The sequence below is a fragment of the Catharus ustulatus genome, chromosome 2 (assembly GCF_009819885.2).
Source record: "Catharus ustulatus isolate bCatUst1 chromosome 2, bCatUst1.pri.v2, whole genome shotgun sequence".
Taxonomy (NCBI): domain Eukaryota; kingdom Metazoa; phylum Chordata; class Aves; order Passeriformes; family Turdidae; genus Catharus; species Catharus ustulatus.
The window spans coordinates 58,146,536-58,164,211 of NC_046222.1; positions in this window are offsets into that span (position 1 = coordinate 58,146,536).

Genomic DNA, 17,676 nt, shown 5'->3' on the forward strand with positions numbered 1-17,676 from the left:
TTTTCCCGGGGACATTTTCATGCCAATGCCTAGTTTGTGCTGTACCAAACTAGGTACAGTGAAGCAGAGCATCCTCCGCTCCTGAGGCTCTGAGCCCCTCCTCTGTGCTTGGGCATTCCCTCATGCCAATGCAGGGTTGTCATCTGGAGCAAAAGCCTGTGCATCCCAGGGCTTCCTAGGAAGTGGGAATGTGCTTCGGTATATACAGTGATTGCTTAATCTAGTGGTAAGTTCCTGAGCAGACTTTCTGACCAGCTGTAGTTTTCTATTTGTATGATTCTGTTATTCCTGGCTCATGCTTTATTTTAGGGACATTAACCTGCCTCTGTGACTTACTGGTAACCTTCTGTGCTATGCCAAACTCAAGACTCCACAGTAAAAGACTCTTTGTGGGTCTTCATTTTAAACCATTTTTTATTTGCTTTTTAATGTCTCCTGCCCTCTCCCATACCCTCTCTCTTTCTCTTTTTCACCCTCTTGGCTTTTGCTCTCTGGTTTTTGTTTCTTTGTCAAAGAGGGCACCCACACTGGGAGCTGGGTAAGTACATGACACCTGTAAGCTCTGCACTGCCAAAACCCATCAGTAGTTTGCTGAGAGAACCAGTGACCAGCTCCCTATCCACAGAAACAGCCCGGACAGCAGCCTCTCCCTAAACTGTGAACCAGGGCTCCAACAGAAAGCCTCAATGTGTCTAGGTCCCTGTAAGTCGGAAAGAGAATAGGTAACTAGGCAAACCTCCTCAACCCACCATCACCAGCACTAGCAACAGGTTGGATCTAATCCTCAGGCTGAAACAGGGTAGGGCAGCAGATACAAATCCTGATGTCAGGTGGAGTCACTTCAGAATCGTCCCTCCATCCCTCCCACCATCAAAGCTACAACCAACCCGACTCTTTCCTCATTAAATCTAGGAAGAGGGAAGAGAGGAGCAGAGAGGGAGGAAGAGAAGAGGAGATTGTCAAGAAAGCAAGCAAGCAAGGAATTAAGCAAAAAAGATACAAGGTAAAGAAAGAAACACATAAAGAAAATGCACGTTACTCTTAGTTTATTTAATGTCTTTTTTTCTCTCTTTCTAGTTAAATCACACTAACATGATCAACATTTTCTCTGGTTTTGCAGGCCTTCACTGGAATTTTTTCACTCCTGATCATTCAGCACCTTTTTTAAATCTTCTAAATCAAAACATATTCTTCCAAATTTCAAATTATGTTTTAGAGCATTTCTCCACTGAAGTGTAACCATGTGTGGTTGAAGATGATAAAAATTATGTGGAAATACAGCTCTGGGCAAGGTACAGAGAACCATATCAAACCAGCAATGCTTTCAGTTAAACATTTGATGCTAAAGGTACCTGACAGCCACGAGGCTTTTGGTGTTGGATGATTGTTTACCAGGGCAAAAATGTCAGGCAACAGTAGGTCAGCATCAGGACTTAGACCTGTATGCTCTTAACCTTTTATGAACCTGGCGACAGTCATTTCTCCTTTCTGTGACTTTTTTGCCATTTTTCTGCTTCCCTCAACAGGGGTCCTCAAAGTAGGGACACTGCCTAAAATGTGCTAGCCTAGATTAAAGACTGTGTTTGCAAAAACAAATGACCCTTGGTAGTGTAATTCAAGGGTAGAAGGAGCTGTATGGGGTCAAAGGAAAAGCACAGTCACCAAGTTCTGCACACTCCTGGCTCATCAAGGAAGGCTTATGGAAAATAACACATGTGGTTGGGCTGCACATAGGATTTTTCAGCTCAAACCTTCTTGCTGCTCTTGCTTGGGCTGTGACTGAGCAGGACTGGTTGCAATAATCCCCATCTCCCTGATGTAGTGGAGAAGTATCCCAGTACCAGGCGATTTCCTTGTGCCAGGATCGTCGCCATCTTCTTTCTTACCCCTCTTCTCTTTTTCACTGCCATTTCTTTATGGGAGAAATTTTTTTGGCAATTCTGCTTTCCAAGCCACCAAGCCTTACATTTCACAATCTAAATAATTGATGTGCAAAAGCACAATATGCTGTCAGTCTCGTAACAGGTGTCTCTGTTTCACATCTCTTTATTAACGGAGAATTTAGGGCATGAGATATTAACCCCAAAATTGATAACCAGCATTTATTAGTTGCAACTAGCAAGCAGCAGGCTTCTGTCTGATGTTCAAAAGCTCTTTTTGGGCCACTCACACACATGTACGTACACACAATTTTCTTCTGTCTGTTAGCATTCACAGTTTAAGCTGTTATTCATCTACAACATCCACAGTTTCCTGTTATCCACTGAAGAATTATCTATCCAGGAATAAAGCCTGAGCTGTGAAGATTTTCACTTTGTTGGAGCATGTGTGACACCTCCTCTCCCAGCAGACTCACTGGATTTCTGCTCAGGCTGTTCTTCCCAACCCTCTGTACTCTACAGCACCTAATGGAAATACGTAGGAACTAAGTGTCCCTAACACAGCTACTAGTGAAATTGGGATTAACTTGGCCAACTCGGGCTGTCATGGGCTGCTCTTTACTTAGAACACAAGAAAATGGGCAGCCAGAGGCAGGGTGAGTGGGATTTTCTAAAATTAATGAAAGAGATTAAATTCCCTCTTTCGTTTATTTGGGTTTTTTTAAGGCAAAGAAATAGGCTCTGACCTGGTGGAAATTCCATGACTCAGGAAAAACTGGCAAGACCTGACATGCTTCACATTTCTGACCCATTTGAGCTTTCCCATCAGTGTTATCATCACAGAGCCAGTCATCCAGCTAGGGAAGGAAAACCGTACCAATGTCGCTTACAGTCAGTAACATTTCTCAAACAGTTTGAAGTGAAATAGCAATGTGCTTGGAGAGTTTTCAGGATGAAATATATCAACAAAATTTTTCAGTAGGAATAATTCTTACAGTACTATTTACTGTCACACATTAGTATCAGGAAGTAGAAAAGGACATGTGGGACAGAGAGCCAGAGAGAAAGAAAAGAAGGTAAACAGCCTCCCACACACTCAAAAGATGCACCACTTCTGCATTGCTTCAAACTGAAAAGAACCCAAGAATTATGATTTCACATTTTCAAGTGAACTAAGCCCAGTACCACACAAATAGCCTCGCTGTAGCAATATGCTGCCAGCCACTCATCCTAACCCTGGACACACTCTCCAGAACTGATCCAGCAGACTGCTAGCACTAATTCTGGTTGTGGCTAGCCTCCATCTGTTGAGTTTTCATTAACTCTATATCACCCGGGTCTTCACTAAACCTATTTACCCTTTTTATCTTTTGATGTGCTCATCCTAACATGTCTTAAATGGTCAAAACTCAAACTGCATGTTCACAAAATTGGAAAAGATTCAGGGACACCTGTTAAGAGTCTGATTTGTATAGCTCATGAAAGGATAGCATCTTACAGATTTTTATTCATGTAAACCCGAGCCTTCTATGGTTTTGCCAGGAGCAAAACTGCTGGGTGGCCTTCCTGTGAGCAAGAGTTGGCTCCTGGGATAGATGGTCCAAGTGCCTGCAATGCAGGCCAACCTGAGCTCTGTTCCCAATGAGAAATGAAGCAAGATTCAACTTGCTTGACTAGTACCTTCCAAGAGTTGTAACACCTTCTCCTAGGAAGCTCCTCATGTGTACGTTGGTTTAACAGAGCTCAGAAATACACAAGGCCAGAGCAAAGCCCAGGCTGACTCCCTGAAGCCAACTCTGCAGAGATTTTGTCACTCCCTGCCTCCAGTGAATGGACACAGAGGGAGGAGTTCAACTTGGAAGACAATGAAGACCTTTTAGTTCAGTAAACCTGTCTATGCCAAAGGCTGTTGCAGTAAAATTGCCCTTGTAAGAAATCTTGCTCCCAACCAAAGTTCATGTAGCAATGAGGAAACTACATGAAGACCAGGTTCTGAACACATACTTAAGTCAATGCATGCAAACAAATATTCTGATGTCACAGGACTTGCTCCCAGGAGTTACTCTACTCATGTGCACAGGCCACTGGGCACAAGGCATTTGTCTTGCAGCAGAACAATGAGTTCACAACCTCACAGTGGGATCAATTCTGGTTTATGTACATTTTCTTTTGTTTTTGAAGCAATATATCAGCTTTTTCAATGTCTCTCTGAAAAACGAGATTTTTGTCTGATAGAGCACAGCAACAAAAGGGAACACAGAGATTTTTATGGATTTTGTCATCTTTTAATATGATTTTATGAACTGTGGTTATAGCAGTTGCAAACCATAGCCATTGCTTTCTGCTTTGTTTCTACTTACCAGACACAAAGCCAAAACTAAAAGAAAAGCTAACATGTTTGACATGCTTCATCCTGTGCAAGAGAACAGCCTATAACAGCTTGGAAGAAAACACTGAATTAAAAATATAAGGAAAGAAAGAAAAAGAAAAGAAAGTTCTTGTTTTAATAGAATTATTATTTGAAAGCCATGGTATACAACTCTGAAGCTGAGTGGTGTAGCTGTACACTGCACAGACTAGTGTATGCCTCTGACATGCTAAACACTGATATCTCCTTATAATGATGTGTTAATGTAAAGGGAGTGATTTTGCAAAATTTTATGCCTTATTAAGGAAATGATTCAAGCCCAGGAAATGTGCGGGTTAAGTACTTGTTTTCATAAACATGGGTTATGGTGGAAAAAAAGATTTTAGATATTATGTGGAAAAATGCAGTAAAAAGCGCTGAATTAGCCCATTCCATTACATTGAATTGTTCAGCAATTATGGTCATCTCCCAGCCTAGAAAATTAAAGTATATGATGAAAACCCAATCTAAAGATATCCACTGCTGTGCTACTGAAGACATAGCATCTCATGCTTCAGAGTCACTTTGGGCTTCAATGACCAACGAAAATTATCCATGGAAAAAGTTTAAACTAGCTATAGCCCCAGTCTGGAGCTGCCCTCTGCTCTTTCCTTTCACTTCTCACACCACTCACGCAATTAGGAATTGCAACAGGTTTTCAGATGTGTCCTTCATAACCAGATTTCATACAAAACGCCCCATTGCAAAGCAAGAGCAGCGTTCTGCACTCTTCATTCCAGAAGGCAGGATCAGGCCACCAGGCAGTGCGATGGGGATGGCCCATCTTGCTGCAGAAGGAAATTGTGTTGGGTGGAAGAAATAATTTCCAAATATTAATTTGAACTTGCAAGACACTTTGTATTTCACTGCTTTCCCTAAGCCATCACGTTGCCTCACCATAGTGTCAGTGCTGGGAGTGTGTAAATGAGCACTCACAGAAAATACACTCTTCATGCACATGCTTGAGCAGCGTCTGCAAGTCCCTTCCAGGCTGAATCCCTACCTGACACTGATCTTCTCAGTGCTATTTATGATCTAGTATTTACTAGAGACATGCACACCTAATGGGTATTAACTTAGCAGATCTTTCAGCTCCAAAAGCCATTCGCTGACCCTTCTTTCTTGCTTTCTCTCGGTGGCCTCTCCCCAAAGTTTAGAAGCAGTAACTTTAGCCAAATTCTTTTTTCCTAAATTTAAAAATAATAATGTGTCTCCTCAGTATAAAATGTCTGTCTCCTCCACTCCCAGCCTCCTGGGGTTGCCGTGGGCATGGTCTGTAAATTAAGTGGAGGCACTCAACCCTCAGCTCAGCTCTAGTCAAACATTAGCTGCAGTGTTTACCCTTGTGTAATCTTCAGTTTTGCATTAATTTAATACTGCTCAGCACTTTTTAACATATTCAGCAAATCTGTGGCACATAGTGTTTTGTGTCTGTATCTCCCTCATGAAACCGGGTTTTGATTTTTAACCAAACTCATCAAAGTAAACTCCTTGCGATACTCTCCCTCTACTTTGATCTTTACATAATTTTTAAAAAAACACATTGCTTTGTGTGGTAATTCAGCTATACTCTGAGGGTTTTTTCCCCCCTTAACTTCAAAGACAGAAAGTAGGAAATTGTTTTCATTTTTCTTTTATATTTCACAAACAACATGTTCTAGCTGGTTTTGAGCAGCAGAAGGTAGTAAGCATCTCCCAATTAATAATTCTCAGGTAATATCATGGCCTCTTGCAAATGCAGATCTCAATAAGTTCAGTTCATAACCCAAGCAAATAAAATACTCTTGGAAGGTCTGGCTAAAGGACAGTCAGAAATAGAATGGGCATATGTCATCATTTTTAATCAGTCTTCTCCCTTTGAACCTTCTTCTGACCAAAATAAAACAAACAGAAACCTTGGAGTATGTAGTTAGAAAGCCACTCACCTCCTGGCTTCAAAACTGTAAAATCCCACTGAGCTGGAAAAATCAGCAGCTAATGCCACACAACCTGGAGATCTCACCCCAGCCCAGTTACAGTTAATCCCACTGAGAAGAGGGAAGGGATTTTGTTAAAGCAAAGACTGAAGAAAAGTCAAAACCAGACCTGGGACTTTTCAGCTGATCCAGTCAAAAACAATCCAGCATTTCAAACCCACTAAGGACACTTGTATGACTCCCACCATACAGAAGGGTGGGCAAACAGGCTCTTGCATCAGCATTTGAAGTGCATGATCTTTTCTGGACTGGTGAGGTACTTCAGTATATGCATCATCCCACCTACACCTATATTAGTAACTCTGCAAGGATCAATAGCTGTGTGCTGAAAAGGTTGCTAGCTCTTTGTGCTTTCATCATATCGGGGCTCAGACAGAGCCTGAAGAAGAGTAAGAGGAGCTGGAGGCGGTGGGGACCATTTTACCCATGTCACAATACCCTGGTGAGAAGCTCTGGCAGCAGCAAGGGCACTTAGGCTGCGGTTAGAGGCACAAAGTCCAAGAAAAAGAGCTGCTTGAGCTCCACCACTTCCCCTTGCAGCTGATTTTTCATCAAATCTCCCTTGCTGTTGTGCTCCCACCCCAAGGACTTGACATGTCTGAGCGTGGCCCTCAGGGAGGGGGGCTGCACTCAGTCTCCGGCGTGCTAAATTTAGCACAAATAGCAAAAATCCCAGCGCAAACAAGGGAGAACACAGAGCTTGCTGTTCCTCGTACATGAGACAATTCCCTTTAGCTCATTGACACACATCTCTTCCTTTCCTGTCCCCTTTAGGGATGTGTACAAACACGTGTGCAGCCGGGAGCTGGGAGCGCCGAGCCGGTTCTGCTGGACGGTACCAGCTGGCTCGGCGCTCCCTGGGGACCCCCTTGATCTGCTCACGCCTGGCTGAGGCTCTGTTCAAGCCAAAGAGATTAAGGAAAAGTCAATGAGAATTTAGGCACGCCTGGCTCCAGCAAGCCGTTTGCACCAAGTCACAAAGGGAAAACCTTGGAAGTGTTTCCAAAAATACAGGCCACTCGTGTGAGTTAAGCCTGCAAAGAAGCCTAACATGCAGACTTTCCCCATAATCAGGGTTTACCTCAACTCTGTTTATTCTGTAAATTCTAGTTTCTCTACAGAAACAGCTCATCACCCCACACCCTGGCTTGACAAACGTGCAGAAGGCTTTTGTAAAGAGTTAGAACAACCCAGCTGTTTCTTCAATGAAAACTGTTGTAAGCAAACTATCTCATAATTTTCCCCAAGTATTTTTTGGGGAAAAAATATTAATAATAATTATATACAATGGGAAGCCACCAGATTGATGGCACTGGAAAGGATGGGAGTATCTCAGGCCACAGATAATTACGCGTGAACAGTAGCAGCATAGCTGTCCCCACAGCCTCTGGTGAGGGAGCAGAGGAGGGAACCTAGGATTTATCCTGGATACAAGTGAATTATTCAGAGCAAGACATTTGCCAGTGTGCTTTCACTTTTACTTTTTTATACTTCTGATTTGAGGAGTTAATTTTTGCAGGGTGCTTATGATTTCAGAGATTTCTTTTTCAGAACTGTTGAAAAACTCTTGGCCCACATCACATCCGCAAACTATTCACATTGAGGTTGCACAGGCTGAACAGAGTGAGGGAGGTTAGATCTGGATGCAGGGTGGGGCTGGGGCCACCAAAAGCAAGGGAAAGAGCCCACACTGGACAGCTTCCACCCCAGGGCTCGGCCCAAAGGCCAGAGTGATGCTTAGTGTGTCCCTCAGCTGATGAGAGAAAGAGACAGCTCAGTGTCTGTGAAATGCAAGCTGAATTTGTGGTTACTGTGCTCATTGATCAGTGTCAGTCCATCCATGCAGTGATATCACATTGGCTGTGCTGCATCCCCACAGTTGCCAATGTAAGTACAGAACGTGCATGCAGATGTAGCCCCCAAGCTCATTTATTTTTCTGACTCTATCACTTTTGTAATCAAATGTTAGGACTGAATACCTGTATTCATTTCTTCAGCATTCACTTGCCTGTCGAGCTGCGTTTCCATTGCAGAGGGGCATGAACAGCATCAACACAAATTAAGCTCTCAAAATAAGTCAGTCAAATATTTATGAGAAAACAAATGCACACTATTTTGTCTTGTCTGATGTTACTACAGGATTGACCCACAAAAACAGTGTGGAGGAGAGACAGTGATTTTCCTGCAGTAGGATGGCTAATAAATCAAGGGCAACACAACGTGGACCAAATTCAAACCACTGTAGGCTCTTCCCTCTATTACTGCCAAACCCTAAGCCACCCAGTTCCTCTCTGTCTCACCCCCCAAAAATATGTTTAGATTCCAAACACAGGCTTAATTGTTTATTAAGGAAGTGGTTATGATGGGGAAATAATGCTGTTGTGGAGGAAGGAGCAGGAGGGTTTTACAAGATGCATTAGAATTTATCATCATCTCCTACAGATCAACTCCCTTGCCTCTTTGTTCTTTTTTTTGCTTTTGCTTTAATTTGTATTGAAATAGAAGTCACTTCTCTGTTTGCGGACAGGATGGTATGCAAAACCCACACAGGATGACTGCATTGTATTGATATCATGAAAAAAGATCAGCTTTCCTTTTATTCTTAGCCCTCTGAGACTTCTGATTAAACATGTGGCCTTGTTTAACCTCTGCTTTATTCTCCCAGAGCAGCTGGTGTAATTACAAACCAAACATATTTTACACCCTGTTGTAGTGAATTGATGTATCTCCTGTTAAATGGAATAAAGTCATGCATGGAAACTGGAGTGAAGTTTTCCCTTTGAGGATAAAAGACTGTGAGACTGGTACCTAACTATCTATTCCATGTAATGATATCCATGAAAGCTACACAAAAGTCTGCAGTCACATACTTTGGTTGTTCAGATCTTAGCAGCAGGTTTATGTGACCAAAGTAATCTCTCCATCATGTCCTGTGGAGTTGTACCTGGGGCAGACTCACACTGATAAACTAATGATGTCAGAATCATATACTTCTCAATAATGGAGCAAGGCACAAAAAACCCTGGCTTGTTCCTAAATCTGCAGTGCTCACATCATGTATATCTTTATTCAGTGATGCAGGATGACTCACGAAAATGTTAGCTCAAGATATATTTTAAACTCCTGAGCTAGCACTGTCCTGAGAAGAAAATTCTAATTTTGCTTTCTGTGGGCATAGTTTTGAGAGCAGATTATAAATCTGAGTAGTGAAAATTGCTCTCTCTTTTTTTCCACGCAGGCAGTTTTGGACGATCAGGATTTTTCACCGTGAAAACAGCAAATTGCCCACACAAACAATTTACATGCACACCCAAAACCACACACCCCAAATCCCATGCTCCTGTTCTCCACCCTTGCAGTGTGTCACTCTCTTTTATCTTCTGACTGGTCAAAACTTGGCTTTGTGAGATGGTCCCTAGCTTTGCAACAAGAAATCTACATCTTTCTACTGAGGCAGAAAACATTCACTCTCTAAAACCAGCAGCGCCTGTTCCATTTCTGCCTGCACGCAGTCAGGATCATACATCCATTCTGGGTGTTTCAACTGGAAAGCTGCACTGAGACCATTTTGAACATCTAGCTTAAATGTCAGAAACAAGTCTGGAGAAATCTGGTGCCGTTGTTGGACACAAGGCAGCACCAAACAAATTAGAACTTCCCAAGGGAGTAGCACAGCTGCCTTCCCACGCTGCCCTATCCAGGCTGTCTTGCAGGCTCTGCCTCTGCCAGTGCAACTACTCTTCTCCTGGGAACCTCTTCCCTCCTTTTAGACCCAGCTCAGGGTGATTACATCTATCCCACCTTTAATCCCAGATCCTCATCTCCTATTTACTCGACACATCCTGGTTTTGTCTTTTGGAGCATATAAAGTAATTCTCTCAAAAAAATTAAATCCACATATAATTTTGGGAATTGCTGGCTTCAGGGACTGCTCCCTCTGGAGAGCACAGGCAAGATGACATCTGCTGCAGTTTCCTACAATACTACTGTGTTATCTTCCAGCAGTCTTCCAGAATAAGTATCACAGAAGAGTTGAGGTTGGAAGATATTTTGGGAGATCATCTAGTCCTTACTGCTCTGGTCTCTTGACCATCTCTGTGGTCCTTCACTGGACTCTCTCCACTATGTTCCTGTCTCTCTTTTACTGAAGAGCCCAGAACTGGACATAGTTCACTTCATAAGAAAGCCATATTTTCAGTGAAAAGCAACAACAAAAGACATATGTCAGACAATGAATTCAATTCAGGTCTATTGGCTGCATGAATATGGTTGACACGCATAAAACAGAAATGTCTCCTTGGAGGGAGTTAAAGCACATCCTCCTCTTTTAACCAACAACACATCAAAGGTAGTGGTAAAATGGGTTTGTTCTTTGACAAGAGGAGGTTACTAGCAAGATGCATCTCCATTACGACAGGCATGAATGCAATATTTCACTACCAATCCACCCCATTCCTCTTTAACATAACACATTTGAAAAGAGGGTGGATATTACAGGGGTTTTAGTCATGCTATGTCAGCCTAGACCCACCCTGTCACCAGTCCTGGGCACATTCCCAGGCAGGAGGAAAAAAGGCAACAGCTTTTTAGAAAGATGTTTCAGCCTACCTTGGACTTTAGATCACCTGCTGAGATCATCTCCACAAGTCCTGAGAAGCCTTGAGTGGCTACCACCATGTCTCCAGTATGGAGGTAGAAGACAGAGATAAACCTTAAAGGTAAATCTAAGGCTCATTTCTGAGTGATATCAACTAGGAAAGGGCTGTCCTCTCCTGCAAATCCAGAACATGTTCCCCACAGCTTGCAGACCAGTTGTACAAACAGTGCATGCCATCCTTTCCAACTTTCATCCCACAGAGTCTGACCAGAATGACCAACTCCCTCTGAATCCTGGATCTAGCTGGGGTTAGATTACCATGTGTGCTGGATCACCTTTTGTGCTGGAAACTCAGCACATGCTTGTTGGGAGATGTTCCAGCAATGCATGATCTGACTGCTTCTTAAAGTGGGGGTTTCAAAACCTGTTCATACTGGTCCTATTCTTCTTCCATTTAGTAGCACAAAGGTTTTCAAATCCATCATCTTTTTTTCTGTAATTAGTGTATAATGGTATTGAAGCAGTATATCATCATTAGCTTCTCCCTTGTGACCCGTCTCTGCCACACACAGATTCAGAACAACTTTATTTCCTTCTGAAAGGCATTAATCTTTACAGTCTGGCATTTTGGCTTATTTTTCTCCCCTATCCCCACCCCAACAGAAACTATCTTCTCATGAGTCAGTTAGGCAAACCTAAAGAGTGCTTCCAGAAAGCAAACCTGAAATCCAGTAGCATTTCAAAACAGACCTGATTCTGTAGCTGGTGCAAATGTTTTCCCCTGTTTGAGCCACTTTCTGTAGTATACAATGTTATGAGCCCATGCAGTACTTTCTGCACAGCCTACCCTTGAGTAACTCAGTCTGATCTCTGCTGATGGGTAACCTTTTTTTTTTTTTTATTTTTAAACGAGTGTGTTTGGGAGATGAAGAGAATGCTCTGGGTTTTTAAGAGACTTTATGGTTTAATCAAAGCAGATGCTTTGTGCAGCCATCACACCTATCACTACTGGAGCCTGGTGTTACCTTGGGAAGAGAAGGGTTAATTTGCTTGAGTCCAGCCACTAGGCATAAAGGAAGAAGGAGAACTGTGATTTCGGAGACTATTCCTATTTACATCATACATCAAAAGATAAGTTTTCCTAAAGCACACCATCCTTCTGCTACTGAGCTTGGGGAGGTTTTGGGGGGTCATATTAAACAGGGCTGGACCCTGGCTTTGCCTCTCATCTCTGGATGTTCATTATGCGCCTAATGTTCTTTGCTCTTGAAATTTATTTCAAGGTCAGAGAAACTTACCTTCTGTGTATATTGGGTTGAGGCATGTTTTGTTAGGAAAATTTATAAGATGGCTTGTTTTAACAGTTGTTGCTGTAGATTGATTGGGTAATATTTACTCGTGCTATAATTATCTTATTTCATAGCAGTGAATGTAAAGAAGCAGCTAGGCATGCTGAAACCAGAATAACAGAAATCAGGAGATTTGCAGCAGGAGGCAAGGTGTTGTACTGTATACACTGTTGTGTCTTGTTATTTATATCAAGCTAAACTTGTTTTTCCAGCTATTTGTGCAAATGACCAGCTACCCAATAAATTACATCATTTCCAGCACTGAATGGCACCATGACATGTTAACTAGGAATTTAAGCACCAGAAAATAATCTTGACTGACTTGAAAGTGCAGCTATAAAAGCCAAATGAAAGCTAATTTTCTGGGGCAGGATGGGGAGGGGGATAGGTAGGAAACAGGCAGGAGGAGGAAAGGAGGGAGCAGGGTTGGGAGACAGAAAGCCTCACGCTCAACCAGATTCACACACACCAGTTTTAAAATTCTAAGTCTATAAATATATTCCCTGTAAATATGCATTTGTAGATTTATCAGTCTCTCCTTCCTTGGCTGAGCCAACTCTGAGCCCTTCTCGTGTTTTCAGGTATAGACGAACATCAGACTGGAGGTGAACTACAAAGAGCTGGTGCAAACCTAAATATGTGTAACTATATATGGCAAAAGCCACCAAAGGGAACTGTAAAAGCAGATATGCATTCCTCACTTTTATTTCATGCCTTTTGTATACAGGAGCAAGCCAGCATGGAAAGAAACAAGAATTCAAGAACTACCTTGCTTTGTTTTTGTGGTTTTTTTTCACGTAGGCAGTTACAATCTACTTAAAGCTTTCATGGAAGCAAGCAAAGACACCATGGTCTGAGCCAGGAAGACAAGGACTGACTGACACCTGCCACCAGTAGGCACTTGGGCAAGACTGAGTGTATCACCAAGCACATTGGCTCCCCAGGACATCCAGCCCAGGTGAGGCTGGATCCTGCTGGATCATCCTGCAGCCCACCTGCCCTGGATTTCTTCATCTAGGGCTCACCCTAGATGTGCTGGGGCAGTGAGAAGGATCCCTGAACTCTGCAGGACAAGAGGAAGCCTCTTCTGTTGTGGTGACATTTCTGTAGGTGGTCCCACGGCAACAGCCTGGGAATTAAGTGACAAGAAGGATCTGTGCATGAAGGAAAACTCTCCTCTCATCCTACAGCAGTCCCAGGACCATTTCCCAAAGCCTGTCACCAGGGTTTGCTCCACAAATGAAGGCTCACTTCAAAGGAAAGTTGGTGTAAGCATTGGTTAATTTTAGCCTAGGAACTGAGAATCCCACAGTTGTGCTGCCTGCTTGCCTGCCTCTCTTTTAGCCTCCCCTTCCTCTCAGTACACACACCCTAATAATTTTCTCTTCCAGTTTCAACTAACATGAAGTGAGGGAGTAGAAGAGAGACTTGGATTTGTGATCCCAGTAAGGGAAGGGAGCTCCAAACTCAGCTGTTATCCTTGGCAGTGACTGCCCAGGCAGCCAGCACAGCCTCTCTAGCTGGCAAGTGAGCATGCAGACAGGCTACAAATGTGAGATCAGCTTTCTGCTGGAGGGGAACTGGGGTAAGCCAGGGCCATCACGACAGGGTCAAGGCATTTGTAGTCTAAGGATGTGAGTTTGTGTGAGACAAACCACTACTGACTGAACAACCCAGAGAGTGTAAAATGGCACAACAGGAACTATTCTTGGTAGTTCAGTCTCATTTTTACTTTTTGGCACAATCACTTACAAGGACAGAGGTGGCAGTGCAATTCCTCTGGGGATCCCTGGACGCCCGTTGTGGCTGGAAACAGGGTGTGTACCTCCTTCAGAGATTGTACAAATGAGCACCTTGCCTTTTGTCTTCACCAATATCTCATCCAGGCATCCAAGCAAAGAGCAACTGGATCTTTACACCATGCTGAAATATGGGATGTCTGGGAGAGCCTGAAGGCTCTGTGCATCCAAGCTCAGACAAGCTGGTTTTCCAAGAACCACAGTATCTTGCATCTTTCATTGTCTTTCCTCTGAAATCCACATGTTCACATGCCATAACATCCTGGCATGAGTACATTTACAAGTTTCCTCTGTCCTTCTGTCTCTCAGACAGCAGGGTGCACAGAGAAACCAGTGCCACACACAGTTTCATGTCATCCCTGCCACCTACCACACATGCTGCCATCTCTGTAGGCAAGGACGGTGACTGCGCTGCACCAGGTCCTGCTTTCAGCTCCTTTTCTCCAAGGTCAGTAGGTTCCCCCCAGTGTAAGTGAGAGTACAAAAGCTGGCCCTTTGTCAGTGGATTTTGGGGCTCTTTAATGGGATTAAGCCAGTTCCACCCAGTGCTAGTTGCTACAAAGGCTTTTTCTCCTGTCTCAATGACGTGTTACATCTTAACGTGTGTGGTCATATCTGCAGTCGATTTGTGCAGCTCTTTGTTCTGTGCACATGTTTTTATTGCCTGGGGGGCATGCAGCAACCAGCCAGCGAGCTTTTGTGGTGCCCAGTTCATTCGACTGTTTACTCAGTTAATGCACTGCAGCCAAAATAAGAATCTGCAATATCAATTCATTGAAAGTGAAGCTGAATGACAATCACAGAGCACTTTCAAGATTGGCAGGACATAAAGGATGCAACATTGCCAGCAGTGTAGCTGAGGTACCTCTCATTTAACTTTAGAAACCTATTTGCTTGCCAGCTAGATGTTTAGCCCCCTCCTTGATAAAAACACATGAGAAGCAGCACAATCAAAGGGCAATTCCTCCCCTCTCCCTTAGACATCTACTGAGGTTGAGATAAAGCATCCTGCTCCTCTCTGTCACCCTCCTTTCCTGTCAAGAATGGAAGGAACCTCACACAAATGATTTTTCAGTGGCCAGTTCTAGAGTTAGTGGATCATCCCAGGCAACATCACATTGCACAGACTGTTCAGGACTCAGAAACCTCAAGAGCTCTTCTCAGATAAGCTCCCAATCTACTGCTGCAGGATGGGCATATTTGGTCAATTATGACCTGAGGTGTGTGTGGATATCTTGTTAGAAGTAGTGCAGAAGTGAAACGCTCTCTTGCCTGCCAGCCATGGGTATGTGCTGTTCCTTGGCCGCAGACCATTTATCATAAGACCATGAATTGGCAAGCACCCTGACAAAGGTACTGGCTACCCAGCAGGACATGAGGTGTCTCCCAGCACTGGCACACAACATTATTCTAGTCCAAGTAGCTTTCATCAATATTTCCTGGTAAACAGTATACAACAATTCAGTTTGAGTTAGTGCATCCAAATTTGGGGAAATATTCAGGGAGGCATCATCAAGAAAACAAGGAGTCTGGAGCATTTCGAACACTTTATACCAGAGGAATAATTGAAGTTTTCAAAACATTTGTAGAAATATATTTTAATATAAATTTATTTTTTTAAAAAATCCTGTTAATATCATCGTCCATAAAATTCAGGGGTAATATTTATGTCTTACCACTGTTGTGAAGAGAACTAAAAATTCCCCTGCCTGAAAACAACAACTTATTTGTGTGCTGGCAGTCAGAAAAGTTCATTCCTCTATTTTAGTTTTGAACTCCTTTGTGTTCTGACCACTCTTTTTGCTGCTTTCCTCTTTCCTCTCTGATTTTTCAAATTTAAAAAATTGGAATATATTAACTTTAAAGTTATGGGATTAATTTGCTTCTTTCCTACCTCTTTTAAACTATATTTTCCTTTTTTTCCAGGAAGGAAAGAAGAAAAGTATCATTAAAGGATCATTAAATACTATCAGTAATTCCAAATATTAAGAATGTGACACTCTTTTGGAGGTTTTATAGCAGACAACAGTGCTTTGCCTGTGCCTGCCCCATTCTGGGAGAGCTGCACTGTGGGCTCCAGGTTTCAGTGGTGTCCTATCCAAAGAGAGACTGTCTCAGCAGTCCAGAACAGAGGAGTCTGCTTGTGTGAAAGTAGCTCAGCACCTCCGTGCCACCCAAAAGCCCATGAGTGACCGAGCAGGGAGTGTTGGGGGCAACCTGGTGTGGGTCACGGCTGCCTCTGCCTTCTCTCCGTTGGGTGTGCCCAGGTTTGGCTGGCTTGGCCACGCCCTGCTGCTCTGGCTGGAGCCCCAGGGCTGGCGTTTCCACCCAAACCTCTGACACGTGTGCTCTCCAGTAACAGCAGCCGCTGCAGAAAGCACGCTCAGACCATAAAGGTTAAGACATAATAATCAATTGGAAACTCTCTGGCACTGCTTTTCTGCACACTCAATCCTCCATACCAGATTAACACACCAAAGCCTCTGAGCAAACGTAATGACTCCTTCTCTCTGCTCCCTCCTCTCAGCAAACCTATGGCTTGAAAACCTATAAATGTGCTATTTCAGCTGTTTTAAAGAGCTTATCATGGTTTTCTGAAAGTCTGGACTCAAGACTCTGGATCCCCTTCATAATAACATTTAATGCTACCATTATGTAATTGAATCCATTTTGTCTGTGTGGTGGGAATATTATTAAACTGTAATTCATTTCACCGTCCTGATGTACTTGGACTTCTACGTCCAAGTCTGGAATGACAAAAGGTTTGAGGAAAGGAAAGCAAAGAAGGAAAGAAAGGGGAAGGGGAAGGGGAAGGGGAAGGGGAAGGGGAAGGGGAAGGGGAAGGGGAAGGGGAAGGGGAAGGGGAAGGGGAAGGGGAAGGGGAAGGGGAAGGGGAAGGGGAAGGGGAAGGGGAAGGGGAAGGGAAAGGAAAGGAAAGGAAAGGAAAGGAAAGGAAAGGAAAGGAAAGGAAAGGAAAGGAAAGGAAAGGAAAGGAAAGGAAAGGAAAGGAAAGGAAAGGAAAGGAAAGGAAAGGAAAGGAAAGGAAAGGAAAGGAAAGGAAAGGAAAGGAAAGGAAAGGAAAGGAAAGAAGGAAAGGAAAGGAAAGGAAAGGAAAGGAAAGGAAAGGAAAGGAAAGGAGAAAGGAAAGGAGAAAGCAAGGGGAAGGGAAAGGGAAAAAGGAAAGTCTAACCATCCAGCACCTTCCATTACGAGACTGAATTCTTTCCATAAAGAGGAATTATCAGTTCTTTTATCACCCCTGTTCTTATATTTCATATTTTTTACCATGTGTGCACAAAGCTCATAGGACTCCTATTCATTTTTCAGAACTTCATCCTTTCCTGATATGGGGAGGTTCTTCATTATCCCGATTTGCTGAGTCTGAACTTTTTTGCCAGAGAATTTTTGGAAATGCAATCATGTCAGGGATGGTACTTTTTTACATCTGTTGCCCCCTCCATATTAAGTGCTTGGCTTGTCGCCAGACATCTTACAAGTAGCCATATTATTATTGAAACCACATGCTCATTAGTGAAGCTGGCACGAGCTCAACAACCACTGTCCGAGGCTAACATTATATTCCATTATATCCCAGACAACAGGACAGAGTAGCATACAGTTTGTTCAGAAGAACAAACAGCCTCAGTTGAAAAAATCTGAATCTTAAA